General features: G+C 45.2%; 1 protein-coding gene across 1 annotated transcript in view; it reads left to right on the plus strand.

The window, feature by feature from the left end:
* LOC127644056 (zeta-sarcoglycan) overlaps nucleotides 1–20,945 on the plus strand; it is a 530,452-nt gene that overhangs the window by 488,565 nt on the left and 20,942 nt on the right. The gene's annotated exons all lie outside the window — the stretch shown is intronic.

Raw genomic sequence — 20,945 nt, forward strand, 5'->3', positions numbered from 1 at the left:
AAATTATAATATTAAACCTAAAAGATGTTTCTGAAAATGTTAGTTTTTTGAAAAATGATGTTGGATAATCTGGCTTAGACCTTTTGTGTTCTGAAAAAAAATAAGAATAATATTGTATATAACAATGAGAAGATGATAACATAATTGTCATTTTTGGGACAACATTGTATCCTATTAAAAAAATACAATACAATAAAATAAAAAATACCATCATGTATTGCAAATTTAGTTGACCAGAATGATTTTACTTCTGGAAACTAGGCAAGAAGCCTTGTTGGAATACCAGCACACTGACATCCCATGCAAGGAACCAGCATCCAAACACATGTGCTGGTGACTGTTATTTTTGTTTCTTTTTTGTATCCCAAATTATTCCAGGGATGCCACACTTGCTATTAGTGGACATTACAGTACTTGAGATGTTTAGTAACTAATTTGACATTGTGACAGAAGTGCGTAGGTAGAGCATGTAGACACAGTAAGAATGACTTTGAATGAAGTTTGATTTCTAAATAGATCATGTGCAATCACTAAGGGGTTCTTTAATATTCCCAGTTTAAAAAAAAAAAGTGTGTTACATTTTCCTTTTTTTAAGAGCAAAACATGTGACTTCACACAATATCATGCAGTCAGGTGTAAGAGCTCCTTGTCCTCAGGAATTACTTCAAACAAACACCTTCTAAGAACTTTATTTCTTTCCTCTCATTGTCACTGTTCTTATTCTTTCTCTGTTCTTTATCTTTCTGTTTTCCTTCATCTGCTACAAACCTGAGTCAATGTCTGGTAATTGCAGAATTAGTATAATTCCACCAGCACCTTGAACATGTTTAGACTATCCATGCTCACCAAGTGACATTGACCCCCCCCCTCCCCCTCCCCCTCATTCAAATTAGTGCTGCCATGTTGAGCTGTATAAGCTCTCTTTCTTCCTCTCTTTCACTCTTCTTTTGTCTGTTTCTCTCTTTCTACTATCTTGCTTTAGTAACTGCCCAGGCTATTTAATTAACTTCCATGAGTCCAAGTCATATATCATGCTGTCCTGTCACCTCTTTTGGAAAAAAAAGAAGGCTTTTTTTCTCTCTTCTATGCCTGAGATAGCAGGATGGTGCTGAGAGTACTGATATAAGAGACAAAGTGGCTGATGCACAATGAGACTAATTATGAAACTTGCTTCATTTGTTAGGTTTCGCAGTTCTCTCTCCTCTCATCAACTGACCTTTATCTATGTCTGTGCCATACACAAAGTGCAAAAAAAAGGAATTACTTTTTATTAAGCATATAGGTTTTTTTAGTCACATTGTAGTTGTTATAAGGAGTTGAGACAGACCTTTCACATATACAGTAAGTGAATAACAATGTTAAATACTGCATGCTAGCTTTAGTTCTGCCTTATAGTTTTAAGAGAAAATCACATGTTTGATAGAGGCATTGCAATAATCAATATCGTGGCTGTAGGAATGGAAGTCCTGCATTACATTTAAAATCGCCACTAGCCTGTTTGTTTACTCTGTAATGCAATTTGAAATATGTTATTGGAGCGTCATCTTGACTGAACAAGAAATCAAGTGTAGCATTAGTTCTGTCAGGTCACGTGAGTCAAGTTCGCAATCAGCTGACACTCAGCTGATCATGACGTCTACTACCAATACAATTCAGACGCTTATCAGAGCAGTCCTATTCAAGTCCTCCATTCATTCATTCATTCATTGCTTAGCTGTCTTTCTATCACATGGGTGCAAGCTGCACATAACACCCTCCGCCATCCCCAACTTGCAGGTTGAACGGGAAACGGCGCTGTGATATGCTGAAGGGGGCAGCGATATGCAGAAAAGGACAGCAAAAAAAATAAAAATCCTGCAATCCCCATTTGCCCCTTCTTACTTTCATTCTCATGAGAGAATAGACACTGTGCAGAAAATGCCTCTGTCAATTTGTATAGGAGAATCAAATGCATTAGACAGCTGAATCTAAATCTAGAGAATCTATCCAGAAAGTTCCTGCACACGGAGGATAAAAAAAGAATAATTGAAATATTATGAGGCTCGATCTTGCAATTCATTTCACAGCATTTCACGGATTCTGCACATGTAATTTAACAAATTAATGATATCCTCCACAAAAATATGTGAACACAAAATAAGCCTCAAATGTATAATAAAACTTTGATAGAAATTACCGGTGCTTTCAGTTTGTTGGCTAAATTAATTTATTCTCAATTCTTTAAAATTCATATTTGTATTTAATATTCATGGCAAAATGTGTATTTGACATTTTACAATTGCCAGAATAACATTGTTACTTGCCTACTGCACAAACATAAACAAAAATGTTGTTTCAGCAGATATTAAAGGAATAGTTCACCCAAAAATGAAAATTTGCTGACAATTTAAGCCAAAAGATGTATCTGAGTTTATTTTTTCAACAATACAGAATTTAAGATTTTTATGATGTAATTTCAGGCATCCTCCTTTAAACAATGCAAGTAAATGTAAAACAAAATTTGACGGTCCAAAATGCATATTTAGGGTGCATCAAAATAATCCACACTACTCCAGTCGACAAATAAAGTTCTTCTGAACTCAAATGATTGATTAGTTTTAGTAACAAAACAATACTTATATACTTTTTAACAAAAAATTTTAGCTTCCAGACATCACTATGACGCGCGCTCATGAGAGGGGTGAAGTAAGCTCATTGGTAAGGTCATGCGTCATATGGAGGAGGAGCCATAGACATTTCAAGAATTGGAAAGTGTACATGATGTAGTATCTTAGTTAATAATACACCTGACAAGCTTCAGACGTGCACAATTAACAGAGACCACAAACAGAGTCGAGACCGTTCCCATCCGATCTGTAATCACAACGTGCGCATTTCCTTTCATAAGGTTTAGACTAGAAGTAGTAGCTGCACAGATTCAGAAATTCTTTGCAATTTTTTATATATTTATTTAAAATGTCACTTTATCCTTGTGCCTTTTGGATAATCAGTCATATGAATATTTTTTAGATTATTCGGATGAATCGGTTATTCACTTTGAAGTCATTATTCATGCCTTTCCAAGTAAGGTATTTGGCTTCAGGCACAACCCTAATCAATACCCAGCCCTAATGTTTTGGTGTTGTGTGACTAAACACTACATCTCTGATTTAAACATATATATTTTTTCATGAGGAGAGGGAATAATCAACTTTCACTCTTCTAAACTGTTCTCTCTCTCTCATGTAGTGTGGTAACATTTTATTGAATCTAGTGAATTGGTTCATCCTAAACAATCCTCTCTCTCATATGTACCAAGGGAACTTCTGAGTCATTGTAGTGAATTGGTTCGTCCTAAATGGCCATCTCTCTCTTATATGTAGATCTGTAAAGTCCAACTCAATCTAGTGAATCAGTCCATCCTAAACGGTCTTCTCTCTCTCTCTCTCTCTCTCTCTCTCTCTCTCTCTCTCTCTCATGGTGCATGCTGGGAGCGTTTGGGTACATGTGAGGGTGGTCGTGGGGAGAGGGTGACTGATTGGGCGTTTAAAAAAAAAAGAAGGGGGAACTAGGTTGAATTAAACTAAGAATCTGGAGTTATTTTTAGCAACCAAAAAAAAAGTGTAACATTTTTGAATTAGTAGCAGAGTTTGGTGTGAGATCAGGGGTAGCGTCACCTGTTTCTCTTCATCACGGCATCAAGTTTATTCCTGCGACCGGTATGACATCAAAGACATTGGACAAAGTCTTCTGGGCAGTTTAGCCAGCCAGCGTGGAGCTACCACACGAGACTTGTACAGTCACTTTGACCTTGAGTTAGACGACTGAGCTACATGAGAGAGTTGTGGAGAACAAGAAGCTAGAAGGAAGGCCTCATTGAATACTATGAAACTGTAAAAGGACTATTTCATTATTTATGAGGATGTGCTACTGGCTGTTGGGGAGGAGATGGGGTGTGACAACATTTCGTCTGCCTCTCGTATGAACATAGCTGTGGTGTTTTTTTAAAGTAAGAGATTCAAGTGAATCACCTATAAGCAACGGAATTGTGGTAAGTGGAGATTTTCTCACTGTTTCACCACTGGTTGCTCCAACTACCAGGGTAACTGTAACACATGTACCTCCAATTATTCAGAATGATGATATTGAGCGAGGGCTTTCACGTTATGGAAAGTTTGCTAGTGTGATAAAAATGGTCCCACTAGGCTATTAAAATGAAGCGTTAAACATATAATGTCTTTCAGAAGATCAGTATTTATGTTTTTAAATTATCTGGATTTAGATGTGTCTTTTGTGTGTGTCTTTTCTTCATGAGTGTGGCATGAAGAAAAGGTGTTTATATATAATTTACGCAAACACTGGAAACATAACATGTTTTGAGTGTGGGGATTTTGGACATAAGAAGCTAGTATGCCAACATAAGGCCTAGTCATATAGTGGGAGAGTTCTGGTTGTAAATAATCTGGCTGAATCTATGTTGTGGCATAGGGGCATTGTTATGGAGCCACCTGAGGAACTTATTTCTAATATACATAGGACAATTGTTAATTTCTTCTGGAGTGGACAGCACTAGATTCATACAGCCACACTTTATTTACCAGTCCAGGGGTGTGGTCAAGGCTTGGTGGATGTGATGTGTGGTATTCGGGCCTTTAGGATACAAGCTGTACAAAGACTTTGTGACGAGGAGGAGGGCGTAGCCAGGCCGTGAGGACACATGCCTGGCGCTGCCTTTTCCTAATCAGCCAGTAGGGGAATAAAGATGAGCCACAGGTGCCAGTTCAAGAGAGAGCGAGACACACGTGGCCACTGTGTGTGTATGTGTGTTTGTTTGTTTAAGTTGATTTATGTCATTAAAGTTGTGTTGACTGTTCTGCCGGTTCACGACTCCTCCTTGCCCGTCCTGTGAACCCTGTTACACTGGTGCCAAATCCAGAAAGAAGGAGGGATGAGCTGTCGTGGAGTCCTCACCGCTGCCACCTGCCTGGAAATGGAGGAGTCACTGCCAGCCATCGGGAGTCGGAGGAACTGCTGCCGTCCACCAGGGGAGGAGTGGCTGTCATCCGCCAGATGGCGAAGGAGTGGATGAGGACCAGGCGTCAGCATGTCTGAGTACCGGTGAGCAAGTTTTTCTCTCTCGCTCTTCACTCTCTCTCTCTCTCTCTCTCTCTCTCTCTGTCTCTCCTTCTCGCTCTTTCCATCTCCCCTCTCCCTCCCCTCGTCTCTCCCAGGGCTAAAGAGAGTCGGGGAAGACCTGCCGGCAAAAGGATGACTGGAAGGGCAACATTTACCCTCCAGGAAGGGAGGGGAGTAAGTCATGCCTGAGGTTCCCCAGCATGAATCGGTTGGTGGAGGAGTGTGTGGCCAGGCTGTAAGGATGCACGGCCAGTGTTGAATTGTCCTAATCAGCCAGGAAGGGGATAAAGACGAGCCAGAGGTGCCAGTTTGAGAGAGAGAGAGAGAGAGAGAGACACATGCAGCCATTGTGTGTGTGCATGTCTGTGTGTTTTATGTTTTGTTTCCCGACCTGTGAACCATTACTCTAATGCTAACCCGGGAAGGAGGAAGGATGTGCTATTGTGGAGTCCTCACCGTGCCATCCATTGGGAAGCAGAGGAGCCACAGCCATCCAACAGGGATCGAGGAGTCGCTTCCGGCCGCCAGGAGTCAGAGGAACCACTGCCGTCTACCAGGAAGGGGAGGAGCCGTTACGTCTGCCAAGGGCCGGATGACTCACTGCAATCCACCAGGGGAGAAGTGGCTGATGTCCGTCAGAGTGCGGAGGACTGGCTGAGGACCAGGCGATGGCATGTCCGGGGACTGGCGACTGAGTTTTGCTGTCTTTCTCTGTGTGTCTCTCCCCCTCGCCGTTTCACTCTCCCTTCTCCCTCCCCTCATCTCTCCAAGGGCTACAGAGAGGCGGGGAAGACCAGAATGACGATAAAGACGAGCCAGAGGTACCAGTTCGAGAGAGAGATAGAGAGAGAGAAACACACACACAGTGAATGTGTGTTTATGTTTGTTTACATTGATTTATGTCATTAAAGTTATTTTGAATGTTCTGCCAGTTCCCGCCTCCTCCTTGCCCATCCTGTGAACTCTGCAACAGACATCTTTACAATAAAGGTGTGGCATGGGCTAAGACTGCAAGTGTAATTTTGAGGCGGGCAGGTGGACTTGGATTAGATAGACACTTAGTTGTAATGAAACTGGAGAAAGGGGACATGTGGCGCACCTAAATCCAGAACTGGGAGGGGACAGTCCATTTTGTGGGAAACCGGAAGATTTGGAAGATTTAGCAGATTAAAATGTCTTCTTAAATTGCTTAATAGCTGGTTTAAAGGATTTGACAAGGGAATGAATTATACATTTTCTGTAAGGTGGAAAATGTGTTTATTATATTATCTGATTGGGACAGCAAAATTGGCAGTGTCGAAAACAAAGAAGAATACATTAAATTAAATTTGCTACAATAGACCCTGAAATGATGTTCAAACATTTGGTTGAAGGAAGACTAAAAATATAATTTTCTTATTATAGGCTTACAAAACAATGTGTTGGGTTTCTGTGATGTATGGTGTGTTAATATGATCTTCGCAACTACGGATAGATGCAATGTTTTGAATGTGGTGTAATAGGACATAAGAAGTTTTCTTGTCCACACAAAAAACAAACTGAGGAAGAAACTGTAGAAACTGATGAGAATGAAGTGTTAACTCAGGCAGAGCATGGCAAAAGTTAAAAACTAGAGACAGAAAAAATATCTATATGCAGGTAAAAGAAATATCTGATCCGCTGAAGAAAAAAAAACAGAGAATACAATGTGAAGCACAAAATGAAAAGTCACAAGATGAAAGCTCTTCTAATATTGGTTGCACTTCTCGTTCCCTTAGGAAATCCCAGATTGATGTTTCAGAAGGTCAAGCTGAATCTGAGAAGAAAGGATCAGTTTTGACTCCAGAGGTGTGACCTTTTTGTTCCAAAAAATGTTGACGATTCAGAAGAAGGTGCAGGTCATGTTGTTTTGAATAGCAACAAAATGGAAATTGAAAAAGCAAGTGGTAGTGGTTTACAGTTTGGCAAAATTGATGATGAAGTGAGCGTTGAAGATGTGAGGGATGATTGTGACAGTCTTTCAGATGTTTCTGAATTTGACTTTAGTCAGTCATAAGGAGATTTGTACACTGTGAAAGAAATAACTGAATTTATGGATCAAACTAAAAGTCAAAAAATTTATGTTCTAAAGTACTTTCCTCTCTCTGTTAAATTTTTGAAGCCGGTGTTGAGTGTACAGAAGAGTGTGGGTTATGACGTTATTTCAAAACAAAAATGTTATCATTTGAAATTTCTTCCATCGGCAGTCTGTAAAAGTAAAAAAGGACAGTTAAAAATGTCTTAAAAGAAAAAAATAGGTTCACATGGTTATGGGTCCTGCCCTTTTCTATTTTTTCCCTCTGTTTTCTTTCTTGTTTCCTTTTCCCTCTTTTGACGTGCACGTTTTAAGAGTCGGCCCTTTAAACGTCAATGGTGTGAGGGATAGAGGAATGCAAGAGTAGCCTACACATGTAATCTTTTTACAAGAAATCCATAGTGATGGGAAAAATTAGACAGATTGGAGATAATGGTGGGAGGGAACTTTTTCTCTTAGACATGGCGCACTAAGTGCTGGTGTACCTATTTTATTTTCAACTTTCCTTAATGCAAATATTTTATCAAAGATAGAATTAGAAAAAGGTTGACTGCTTATTGTAAGAGCTAATATTAATGATTATATTTTCATATTTGTAAATATTTACTCCCTAATAGAATTGTAGACATAGTTGCCTTATTAAAACAAAACAAAAAACGTTTGGTTACGTATGTAACCTCCGTTCCCCGAGGGAGGGAACGACACGTTGTGTCGGAGAAGCGACACTAGGGGTCTCTCTTGAGCGCCGATATTCACCTCTGATCTTATTGAAAAGGGCCAATGGGAGTTGGCAGTCGGTATTTGCATACCCCGCCCCCGGACATACGGGTATTTAAGCGGGGCAAATACGGGAGTTCATTCAGTATTTTTCTGAGGAGCCAGAAATGGTCCGGCCACAACAGTGGCTCGGTTCAGCGAAATGGCGGAGGAAAGACACAACGTGTCGTTCCCTCCCTCGGGGAACGGAGGTTACATGCGTAACCAAACGTTCCCCTTCTGTCGCTCTCTCCACGCTGTGTCGGAGAAGCGACACTAGGGGACCCATTCCAATCTTGCCATGCGCTGAACCTTGTACGTGGACCGCCGATACAGAGGCAGGCAGGGATTTCATCCAGTGCCACGCATCGTCTGCACCTGGCTGCACGTACCCTTCCCCAATGCCCCATAAGAACATCAGAGTCCTTCTAGTTACCCTGGGAGGGGAACAAGGCGATGTTTGCCAACATGGGAACGGGCCAGCCTGGCTGGGCCTCTTTTCTCTCTAAGTTTCTCGCATAGAGCAATCACGGCCGGGGCCCTTACATGCATATAGGGAATGGGGTCTTACCCAGACCCTGCGGAGACCACACCTGCCCTTTTTCTTGGGGAGGAAAAGTGGTAGACACGTCACACGGCCGTCTTAGGGCTCGTGTGGAAAGTATGGTGCGGTGGTAGATCCAGCCTCGAAGGGGGGAGTTGCTACAGCACGGCGACCGAGGCAGCTGTAACTGCCTAAGGGAGACACGGGGGTCCGCTCGTAAGGGGACAGAACCGTGGAATTACACACAGGGGGAGTCTGAACAGGAGGCCTTCTTATTTTACCTGTGGAGCCCCTATACCAGTACGGGGTGGCCATCAGGGTACCCGCAGTGGCTTGGGTCGGCGAGTTCCTCCGCTGAGCCGCGGACCCGGAGGGCTGGGGAGGAATCGACCAGGGGCCCGACACGGAGTGGGGCGCCCTGGGAAGAATGCGCACTACTTTACCTTGACGTCAGGAAAAGGGCGCTGGGCGCAAGCGATCCACCCGGCCGGTCGGTCTACGTGTTACCGAGTTCTACGGGCTCGGACCTGAGAAAACACGAGACGCAACCGACTCAATGCGGAGGTTGTAAAACCTCGCGAAGGTGTTGGGTGTTGCCCAACCCGCGGCTCTACAGATGTCTGCTAGGGAGGTGCCCTTGGCCAGTGCCCACGAGGACGCAACACCCCTTATTGAGTGAGCTCGGACCCGTAAGGGTAGGGGCACGGCCTGGGTGTGATAAGCCAGTGTGATGGCATCGACAACCCAGTGGGCGAGCCTCTGTTTGGAGACGGCATTCTCTTTCTGCCGTCCCCCAAAGCAGACAAAGAGCTGCTCAGAGCATCTGGTGCTCTGTGTGTGGTCCAGGTAAATGCGCAGGGCGCGCACTGGACACAGCAATGAAAGGGCTGGGTCTGCCTCCTCCCGGGGCAGCGCTTGCAGGTTCACTACCTGATCTCGGAATGGTGTGGTAGAAACCTTGGGCACATAGCCCGGTCGCGGTCTTAGGATCACAGACGTATCTGCCAGACCGAACTCCAGGCAAGTGTCGCTGACAGAGAACGCTTGCAGGTCCCCGACCCTCTTAATGGAGGCGAGCGCGATCAGCAGGGCCGTCTTAAGAGAGAGGGCCCTGAGTCCAACTGATTCAAGCGGCTCGAAGGGAGGTCTCTGGAGTCCTGCCAAGACTACAGAGAGATCCCAGGAGGGAACTAGGCCTGGCCGGGAGGGATTCAACCTCCGGGCGCCTCTCAGGAACCTGAGGATCAGGTCGTGCTTACCCAAAGACTTGCCGTCTACAGGATCGTGGTGGGCGGCGATAGCGGCAACATACACCTTGAGGGTGGACGGGGACAGCCTCCTGTCCAGCCTCTCCTGTAGGAACAGAAGCACTGACCTAATCGCGCATCTCTGCGGGTCTTCGGCTCGGGAAGAACACCAATCTGCGAACAAGCGCCACTTTAGGGCGTAAAGGTGCCTGGTAGAGGGGGCTCTGGCTTGGTTGATGGTATTCACAACGGTCGCCGGTAAGCCGACTAGCTCTTCCACGTCCCGTCCAGGGACCAGACGTGGAGGTTCCAGAGGTCTGGGTGCGGGTGCCAGAGCGTGCCCCGTCCCTGAGAGAGGAGGTCCTTTCTCAGGGGAATTCGCCAGGGAGGAGCTGTCGCGAGGAGCCTGAGTTCCGAGAACCAAGTCTGAGTGGGCCAGTAGGGGGCCACCAACGTGACTTGCTCCTCATCCTCCCTGACGTTGCACAGCACCGGTGCAAGAAGGCTCACTGGGGAAATGCGTACTTGCGCAGCCCCGAGGGCCAGCTGTGTGCCAGCGCGTCTGTCCCGACGGGAGCCTCTGTTAGGGCGTACCAGAGCGGGCAGTGGGAGGTTTCCTGGGCGGCGAACAGGTCTACCTGGGCCTTGCCAAACCGTTCCCAAATCAGCTGGACCGACTGGGGTGAAGCCTCCACTCCCGCCGGGCAGGCGTTGTCGTGATAGCGCGTTCGCTACGACGTTGAGCTTGCCGGGGATGTGAGTGGCACGCAGCAACTTGAGTCGCTGCTGACTCCATAGGAGGAGACGGCGGGCGAGTTGTGACATGTGGCGGGAGCGTACGCCGCCTTGGCGATTTATGTACGCCACCACCGTGGTGCTGTCCGATCTCACGAGGACATGTTTGTCCCGAACTAACGGGAGGAACTTCCTGAGAGCAAGAAGGACGGTCAGCAACTCCAGGCAATTGATGTGCCAACGCAGTGGGGCCCCTTTCCAACGGCCCGCTGCTGCGTGCCCGCTGCACACGGCACCCCGCCCGGACCGGGAGGCGTCGGTTGTGACCAGGACGCGTCGGGACACCTGCTGCAGGGGCAATCCTGCCCGTAAAAAGCAGAGGTCTGTCCAGGGTCGGAGTGTTTTGAGGCAGGCGCGGGTGATCCTTACCCGATGCGTGCCGCGGTGCCATGCTTGTCTCGGGACTCGAGTCTGGAGCCAGTGTTGGAGTGGTCTCATATGCATCAACCCCAGCGGCGCGACCGCCGCGGAGGACGCCATATGCCCCAGGAGACTCTGGAAAAGTTTTAGAGGGACCACTGTGCCTGGCTTGAAGGAAGTGAGGCAGTCCAGCACCGACTGAGCACGCTCGCTTGTGAGACGTGCTGTCATTGAGACTGAGTCTAACTCCAACCCGAGAAAAGAGATGCTCTGAACCGGAGTGAGCTTTCTCTTTTCCCAGTTGACCTGGAGCCCCAAGCGGCTGAGGTGCCGGAGCACCTGGTCTCTGTGTGTGCATAGTAACTCTCGAGAGTGTGCTAGGATGAGCCAGTCGTCGAGGTAGTTGAGAATGCGGATGCCGGCTACTCGTAGCGGGGCAAGGGCCGCCTCTGCGACTTTCGTGAAGACACAAGGGGACAGAGACAGGCCGAAGGGGAGGACTTTGTACTGAAACGCCTGGCTGTCGAACGCGAACCGTAGGAAGGGTCGGTGTCGTGGCAGAATTGAGACGTGGAAGTACGCGTCCTTCAGGTCCACCGCTGCGAACCAATCTAGATGCTGAACGCCAGCCAGAATATTTCTCTGCCTAAGCATTTTGAACGGGAGTTTTAACAAGGCCCGATTGAAAACTCGCAAGTCCAGGATTGGTCGTAAGCCGCCGCCTTTCTTGGGTACAATGAAGTAAAGGCTGTAGAAACCCTTCCTCATTTCGGTTGGAGGGACGGGCTCTACCGCGCCCTTGGCTAAGAGGGTCGCGATTTCCGTGCGCAGGGAACTGGCGTGTTCGCCACGTACTGCGGAAAAGCGGACGCCCCTGAAGGGGGGCGGGAGCCGGGCAAACTGAATTGCATAACCGAGTCGAATGGTCCGGTGCAGCCAGCCTGATGCATTGGGAAGCGAAAGCCACGCTTCCCAGCTCTGCGCTAGGGGCACCAAAGGGATGAGTATTTTGGACGTACCCGGCGGGGCCTCGCAGCGGGGCGGAACAGGTAATGCAGCGTCGGGCGGCTTCATTGCGGCCTGAGGCTGAGGTGCTGAGAATAGACTCAAAGCACTTACCTTGCTCCGCGCGCCCGGCAGGGGGCGGGTTCTTGACTGAGGAGGAGGTCTGATGTTGGCGTCCTCTGGACTCGTCTGAACCGGCCGGCCGGGGGACAGTTGTGGGCAGGCGGAAGGCGGGATCGCCGCGTCCGGTGTACCGGGACTGTTGTGATCTGAAAGCATATTGCCGTGAAAACGGCATTTGCGGGCCAGGTGACCCACAGGCAAAGGAAATAGCTCTTTTATTGAGAATGTGGGTACCACAGCCCCTGTCAGGGGGTGTGGCAAATGTAAAAACAAAGGATTCTCCTCCCAGCCCTCCACCGGGGGACGGAGCGGTCTTACCACCTCCGGAGCTAACGTCTTCGGCTCTGGGTCGGCTGTCTCAGGAACGCTTGGGAGCCTTCCGGGTCCTGGAGGGGGTTCGTGAGAGAGGGGGCATGCGCCGCCTGCGGAGTGCTTGACGCTGGGGCTGAGAGTTGGGCCCGGGTTGAGGCAGAGCAGGAGCTGGTTTCCTCGCAGGGGGACGCCCTCAGTGGCAAACGGGGCAGGGCCCGTAGCGGCAGGTCTGCGGTGGGGCATGATGTGCGAAATGGCCTCCGTCTGCTTCTTCACCGCGGAGAACTGTTGGACGAAGTCCTCGACAGTGTCACCGAAAAGGCCAATCTGGGAGACAGGTGCGTCCAGGATGCGGTTTTTGTCAGCCTCACGCATCTCGACCAGGTTGAGCCAAAGATGGCGTTCCTGGACCACTAGGGTGGCCATCGTCTGTCCGAGTGCCTGCGATGTGGCCTTCGTCGCTCTCAGGGCGAGGTCGGTCGCTGAGCGCAGTTCCTGCAGCACATCAGGATCAGGTCCACCCCGTGCATGTTTCTGAGAGCTTTGGCCTGGTGGACTCGCAGGAGGGCGGAGGCAGCGCGTCCAGCCGTAGTGTGGGCCTTCACGTTAAGCGAGGATGTTGTCCTACAGGGCTTGGATGGGAGTACGGGGCGACCCCGCCAGGAGGTAGGGCTACCGGGGCATAGATGGTGCGCAACTGCCCTATCAACCTGGGGAATCGCGTCGTACCCATGGCGCTCTCCGCCGTCAAGGGTGGAGAGAGTGGAGCGGGTGGCACCTAGACGAGCGGAGAGCGGGGCTCTCCACGTAGACGTCAGCTCATCATGCACCTCCGGGAAGAAAGGGACCGGGGGGATGCGAGGCCACGAACGGCACGCTGCCCCCAGGAACCAATCATCCAACCGAGAAGGCTGTGGGGAGGATGGAGGGTTCCAGTCCAACCCCACGCTCAAGGCGGCCCGGGCAAGCATGTCGGACATCTGAGCGTCGGCCTCAGCCTGGGCCTGCTGGCCCGAAGGCGGCAGTCCAGGGGAGTCCTCGGCATCAGACACCGCACTCTCCGATGCAGCGGCGAGCTCATCTGCTTCGGACTCGGGAGGATAGATAGCCGGGCCGTGAGGCGAGCCGCTATCGCCGCGAGCGTGGACGGAGACCAGCGAGCGTGTCGGGGAACGGGAGGTTCGCGGGGGCTACCCGGCGAAACTGTACCGCTGCCGCCCCCAAATCGCCCCCAGCGCCAACCGCACCGTCCTTAATCCCGTGGGAAGAAGGAGCAATGCGGGGTGCAGCTGGGGTGGCTTGCTTTCTGTTGAAAGCAAGCTCACAGTGAGAACATGAACCATCCACAAACGCCGCCTTGGTGTGATCGTGGCCCAAACACACGAGACAGCGCCTGTGGCCGTCTAAAGCAGAGAGCACTCTACCGCATCCAGGAACGACACAGGGGCGGAAAGGCATCTTGAAAAAGACGCGTCCTTAAAAGGACGTTCAACGCCGCTGTGTTTGCTCTTTTAGAGAAAATTACTCTTTTAGTAAAAACTCTTTTAATACACAGTGTGTGTGTGTATGCGTGTCTGCGCTGTCGAAGGCTCAGGGGCAACAATGCACGCCGTGCACTGAGAAGGAGAAAGCCGCTGTTGTGCGCCGTCAAGATCCAACAGCATGCAGATCGTCAGAGGAAAACAGGAACGTTTAAGTGGCGTGTAACTCGCAGCAAACTGCAGACAGACCATCGGCTCGAAGAAATTTTCTGAATGAACTCCGTGATTTGCCCCGCTTAAATACCCGTATGTCCGGGGGCCGGGTATGCAAATACCGACGGCCAACTCCCATTGGCCCTTTTCAATAAGATCAGAGGTGAATATCGGCGCTCAAGAGAGACCCCTAGTGTCGCTTCTCCGACACAACGTGGAGAGAGCGACAGAAGGGGAACTGGTAGACTATGTGAACATTTTACACCTGGATGATTTTAAAATTTTAGGAGGTGATTGGAACTTTACAGTTAATTTCATAAACATGATTTGCTGGATGCATGGAGAGAGATACATTTAGACGTTAAACAACACACCTGGATTAGTTTCACAAGGGAGAATTAGTGTAGCCAGATTTTTTTGTCAACAGTTTGCTTCGTACTCTAAATGAAACATAAACTGAATGAATTACAAAAATAAATTTCACAGATTAGATTTAATATGGTACAGCAATTTGACATCTTAGTGACTGAAAATTTTCATGAGAAAAAGAAGATTCTCTATTACAAGTGTAAGCTAAAGGCGCACTTATAAGGTCCTTTTTTTGGCAATTCATGATATGGATGGACCTATTGCATAATCTTGAAAAAGTATCAAAACAACAAAGTGTGATGCATTGTTTGACATCCCCAGATGGGTCTAGGACTTCTGACCCAAAAAAGATGAGGAACATTGCAGTGGATTTTTATTCAGATCTTTTTAGAGCTGAGGGTTCTGATCCCCAGTGTGTTTCCGACTTGTTAGAGTAAGTTCCTACTCTCAGCAAGAAATTGTAGACTGTACAACAGATGAAACCTGGGTGTGCACTAGGTATTGATGGTTTGCCGGTGGACTTTTAATAAAGCTATGTGGGGAATTATAGGCAAAGACTTTTTTGAAGTCCTACAGAAATGCTATGAAGACAAAAGTCTTCCCAAAAGCTGTCAGCGGGATGTTCTTACACTTATACCATAAAAGAGAGACTTGAGTCTTCTAAAGAACTGGAGGCCTGTTGCCATTCTCACAACTGAATATAAACTGTTGGCAAAAGTATTGGCCAATAGGTTGAAATGTGTTTTGGGTATAATTATACACAATATCAATCTTATTGTATCCCTGAACTATGTATTTTTCTTGTAAGAGATTTACTTGATTTTTGTAAATTAAATAAAATTAATCTAGGTCATCTATCTCTAGATCAGGAAAAGGTTTTTGATCAAGTAGATCATGGATCTGTTCAAAACATCAAAAGTTTTTCTTGTGTAAATGTTTTTCTCTCTTGGATCAAGATACTGTATACAAATACTTCCTGTTTAATAAAAATTGGGGGAGGTTTAAATCTACTAATTAAATTGCAAAGGGGTATCAGAGGGGTCTCCTCTGTCTGGTCAATTGTATTCATTAATAGTGGAACCTCTATTGTGTTTATTTAGAAAGAACTTGTCTGTTATATGTATAATTGATCATATTCATAATGCAATTAAGTAGACGCATATACAGACAATATCATCTTTGTAAAAATCAAGATAATGTAAATACAATCAAAGATTGTCTGTGAACACATGAAAAAGCATTATCTGCAAAGCTAAATTGGAGTAAAACAGAAGTGTTGTGGTGCAGTGATAATATTATAGAGGTCTTACCGGATATCTCTGAAAATGTTCAATGGGGAAAGGTTGGTTTAAAAATGTTGGGGATTTATTTAGGAAGTGAAGAGTATCAACACATATGGGAGAATGTAAAGGATAAAGTATGTGCTAAGTTGTCTAAATGGAAATGTTTGCTGCTTCAGTTATAATATAGGGAAAGAGTGTTGGTTATCAATAATTTAATTGCTTCTACCCTGTGGCACAAATTGAATGTCTTTAATCCACCAATGAATTTTTTTGGAAGCATTCAGAAATTGCTTCCTGATTTTTTTCTGGTCTGGAATGCACTGGTTGAAAGAAGCTATTTTGTTTTTACCAGGGTTCACGATAGTGCATGTCACTGCGCCGTTTTGTGGTCCGTTCTGCATAACGCGGCGGCTCATTGTTGCTTATTGCGGCCAATTCGGCCCATTTTGCGGCCGAACCGCGATGGACATTCCATCCATGATCGGCCCAAAAGTGCGTCGGCCCACCGGGAAAATGCCCGGTATGCCAGATTACCAGTCCAGCCCTGACCATGATTGACTTTCATCTTTTTATGTTGCAACTTTGCAGATATGGAATATTTTTTCTGTGGCCAGAATTAACATCTGGGCTCTGGAAGAACCTTCGCTTTTAAATCCATTTTTGTTATTTGAATTACTGAATTCAAACACTATGGACTAAACTTATAAAAGCAGGTGTTTGTAAAGTTTGCCATATCAAGGCAGAGAATTGGTGGCTTACAGCAGAAGAGCTTTCCATAAAAACAGATATTCAGTCTCTATGAATTCTTCAAAGGTTGCTGGACGAAATGAAACATTTGTTATCTGTCCAATCACTACAACTGGAGACCTTTGAAAGTGTCTGCTCTGAAATACGAGTAGCTGCTGATGTGGGAGACTGGGAAGAAACTGAAGGGAAATGACTGACTTTTAGAACACCTAAACTTGGATTTTTGGAATCCATTTCAAAGAAAGGTCTTTATTCTATTTGTGTCAAGGTTCTTAAAATAAAGGCTCTCGGGACCCTTTCTGAGTCAAAATGGACTGGTATAATTGAGCCAAGCTCTTCTCCAAAAGGTAGCTGGAGGTCCCTTTACAAGAAGCCCATTAAAAAAGAATAGTAGTAAGAATAGTGGCGGATTGTACATTGGGCAATAGCCACATACAGATACATAGCACATTTAAATCCTTTACAAGCTGATGATTGTGTTTTTTGTTGAGTTTCGCCTTTTTGTCGAATGTTCATGATTAAGATAACTTTTTTGCTTGTTAAAATATGTAAGCCAACTTTTAGTTTTTTTGTTCACTAATAGTGTTTATATTCGGGCCCAAATATAGTGCTTATTGAACTTCATTTATGGCAAAGCTAAGATGGCAATTTGGTTTACTAGCAAAAACAAGATTATTAATCCAGGTGGGCTAAATCTTGTACACATGTTAAAAAGTGTTATAATGGGATGTTTGAAGTTGGAGTTTGCATATTATGAACTGGTTAATTACATTGACTCCTCCTTTTTAATGAGTGGAAAAGAAGGTGTGTTGTGTAGGGCTGCTGAAGGACAAAGTTTTCAAATGATTTTGGGAACAACGTCAATATTGGCATTTATTTATTTAAAATAATTTTATGTTGTTTGTTTTCATTTGTCTAGTTGTTTCTTTGGCATTTAAAAAAATTAGTTTTTATTGTTTATGGTTGTATTCACTATATTATTTTAAATAAAGAAAAGCTTAAAAGTAAAAAAAGTCTCTCTCTCTCTCTCTCTCTCTCTCTCTCTCTCTCTCTGTCCCTCATATGTACCGTGGAAAGGTCTAACCATTAAAGTGAATCTGTTTGTCCTAAATTGTTCTCTTCCTTAAACATGTGGCACTGTAAAGCCTGATTCAATCTAGTGATTCATCCTAAGTGGTCCTCTCTCACTTTCATATATAACATTTGAAGAGTCATTCTAGTGAACTGGTTCGTCCTAAATGTCCTCTCTGTCTCATATGTATGTAGGGTTGGAAAGTTACTAGATTGCATTGGATCATTCGTACAGTTCATGTAAGTGAAAACTTTTTTTAAATGATTTACTGATTCGGGTCCATTGGCCCTGGGCACCATTTTAGGATATTTTTAATAGCAAAAAAATTTGCTTAATGCTGCTGTTTATTACTATGTTTTCGTTTTATTTTTAGATTTGTAGATGTATTTAGTGTGAATTTATCTGTTAAAATGTAATGCTGTTACCTTCAGTTAGATCATTAAAAACCCTTATTATATTTGTGCCATCTTAACTAGCTTTATCGAAGTGCTATGTCACGCTTTGATGCTGCGCTGATTTTAGGGCTTTGGGAACAGCTTTAGGTGTGACCAGCTGTGAATATATGTGCAACACGTCAATGAAATTGACTAGAATTTATAGCCTCTGCTAGTGACATCAATTGGATGCACCTGTAGCAGGGCTATAAATAGATATGTCACAGGTGCATCGTCAGATCTTTTGTCTTCAGATCACTCTGTGTGTGTTGTGCTTCTCAAGCTGTCAGAACTTTCTTTCCTCTGTTACGATTTAGAATTTGTTAGGCATTGCTTCACACTCATTCTTGGAAAGGAGAAAAGGTTTTCTGCGCAAAGCAAGCAGTGCGTGTTCCCGTGTTAACACTCTATGGCTGACACGGACACGCACCAGTTTTGTTTTGTGTGTTTGGTGGAAAAGCATGCTGCTCTTGTTTTGGGGTGGGGCGGGTGCATTGCGATCTGTTTACAGTCAAAATGCTTCGCCCTCATCTCGCTTACTTCCAAGAGTGCCGTTTACAACACCGGAGCAGGAAAGACTTCACAGACTTTGTCCAGTCTGTGCCCTTCAGACTTATGTCCACCGCACTAGCCAGTGGCTTAAGTCAGGGAAACTTTGGTTTGCCATAGGGGGTGGCCGCCACCAAGCAGACTGTCTCATAAGGTGAGGGACGCTATTGTGCAGGCCTAAGAGGCTCGCGGTCAAGTTTCGCCAGTAGGTATCAAGGCTCACTCTACCAGAGGGGTCGTCTCTTCTAAAGCCTTGGCTAGAGGTGTCCCTCTGCAGCATGTTTGTGATGCGGCAGGCTGGTCCTCTCCGCACACATTCATCAGATTTTATAGTTTGGATGTTCATGCCACTCCGGGCTCTTATGCCCTTGAGTTAACATCACAAGCTCATGTCTAAGACCTCTTGCGCTCTTGTGAGCACAACTACACAACCGTAAGGGGTCCGGACATCCACAGTGCGGCAGCATGGGTATTCTTGTTCCCAAAGCACTAAAATCAGCGCAGCATCAAAGTGTAGCTTTTTGACAGGGAACGTCTCGGGTTACTTAACTGTAACCCCTGTTCTGTGATAAAAGTGGAACAAGATGCTGCGCTTCATCGCCGCACTGGGATGCCCCAGGACTGCTCTTCAGACAAAATACCTGACGATGCACCCATGATGCATCTATTTATAGCCCTGCTACAGGTGCATCCAATTGATTTCACTAGCAGAGGCTATAAATTCTAGTAAATTTCATTGATGTTTTGCACACATATTCACAGCTGGTCACACCTAAAGCTGTTCCCAGATTTAAATCAGGTCCTATTAGGCTTTTTCTAAGGCATTAAAGTACATTATAACAGGGAATTATTGGGAAAAGAGAAGGAGGAATGCAATCAGGACCCCAACAGGAGCACTATCCCGCATTAATGTCCGCCGGTTTATACGTCTTCCTGTATCATATCTATATTTTTATACATAAAATATGCATTTGTATATATATATATATATATATATTTTTTTTGTTTTTTTATCAATTGTCAAAAAAAGATGACTAAGATGTTAATAAAATGAAATACAAATATGTTAAACATTAGGCAATAAAAATAATTAAATATAATATGTGAGTTATATGAAAATGTTGAAAATAAGAGTGACTAATTCAACAACTGAATGGCTAGAAAAAAGAAAGGAAAAAGGCACTACAATGCAATCCCAGTAAAGCCCTTAACTAAATCAGTTTTCATTACTGCTAAACACCATCACATCATCATCCATGAAATTAAGTGCCCATTTTGTTGTTTCAGATGTGTTACATGGCAGCTGTGAATTCAATTAAATCCACCATTCTCTCCACCTGAACACACCCTCTCACTTCAACCAGCCAATGAGGCGATGTATATAGATACATATGGTGCCGGCAAGCTGAGGAGACAGGGGAGCTGAAGCAGGCATATGTACACTAATGTTTCATTTGTTTGTGCAAAGCTCCAATATGGTGTCCATTTGAGACTTGCCCCTAAGCCCATGTATCTTAATAAAGCCAATAGGGTGTGTGATAAGGCCAAAATAATGAGAGAAACGCTTCGAAACTAGCCCTGCCACTGAAGCAGACTCATCTATCGGTGTAAAAATCTATTAGAAGCCCTGTGGTGCAGGAGAAATAGGGTAGATCCTATGAGGTTAATAATCCAATAGCCAAATTGCTGCCAGCGGTTTGTTTTACCCCTGGGTTGATCCTGTGTGATGGTGGCAAGGTTTTATTTTCTATTATTCCGGTGTATGGAGTCCCATGGCACTTTTCCCTGACATGCTTAGTGGCGCCTTGTTTTAAAGTGTGACTCTAAAAGTCAGAAAGAAAAATTTGTTTTTAGAGTGTTTTTATGTGTGGCAGTTCCATTTCAGTTTATCAGTCTTCTATTGTGATTCCTGTCAGCATGATCTGATGAGTATTCATGCACATGTACAATTTCATACATTTGCATAGACAGCGAAACTTAAAATTCCAACACACAGCAGCTGAAATGAAAAGACATTTTAGTTTGAATCTACAAATGTGTCTTTTGGGGTTTAAAGAATCAGAAGTTTCAGAACAATTTTGGCAGCACAACACAAACACACACAAGGTGTAAAAAAGGTGGTAGGTTACGTACAAATATCTACAAATACTAATGCGGACCTGTTCCTGTTCTCAACCCGTAAAACATGCCACTAGCAATGCCATGATCATGGATTTGATTCCCAGAGAACACATATACTGATAATATTTGAAACTTTTATGAAAATGCACTGTAAAGGCCCTGATATACTTCCGGATAAGTTCCTTTCTTTGTTCAGGGGTAAACATAAATTTGAAACAGCTGAGCAATGGTATGCTGTTTGCGAACATTCAGACACCTGCTACACCACTGTGGGAGGCGTATAGAAGTACATTGCCATATGAGGACGCTCAAGACTATATGTAAAACCTTAACTAATGGGACATCAAATTGTGTTGTCAATGACTT

Source organism: Xyrauchen texanus, chromosome 5, assembly GCF_025860055.1.
Source record: "Xyrauchen texanus isolate HMW12.3.18 chromosome 5, RBS_HiC_50CHRs, whole genome shotgun sequence".
In the NCBI taxonomy this organism is placed as follows: domain Eukaryota; kingdom Metazoa; phylum Chordata; class Actinopteri; order Cypriniformes; family Catostomidae; genus Xyrauchen; species Xyrauchen texanus.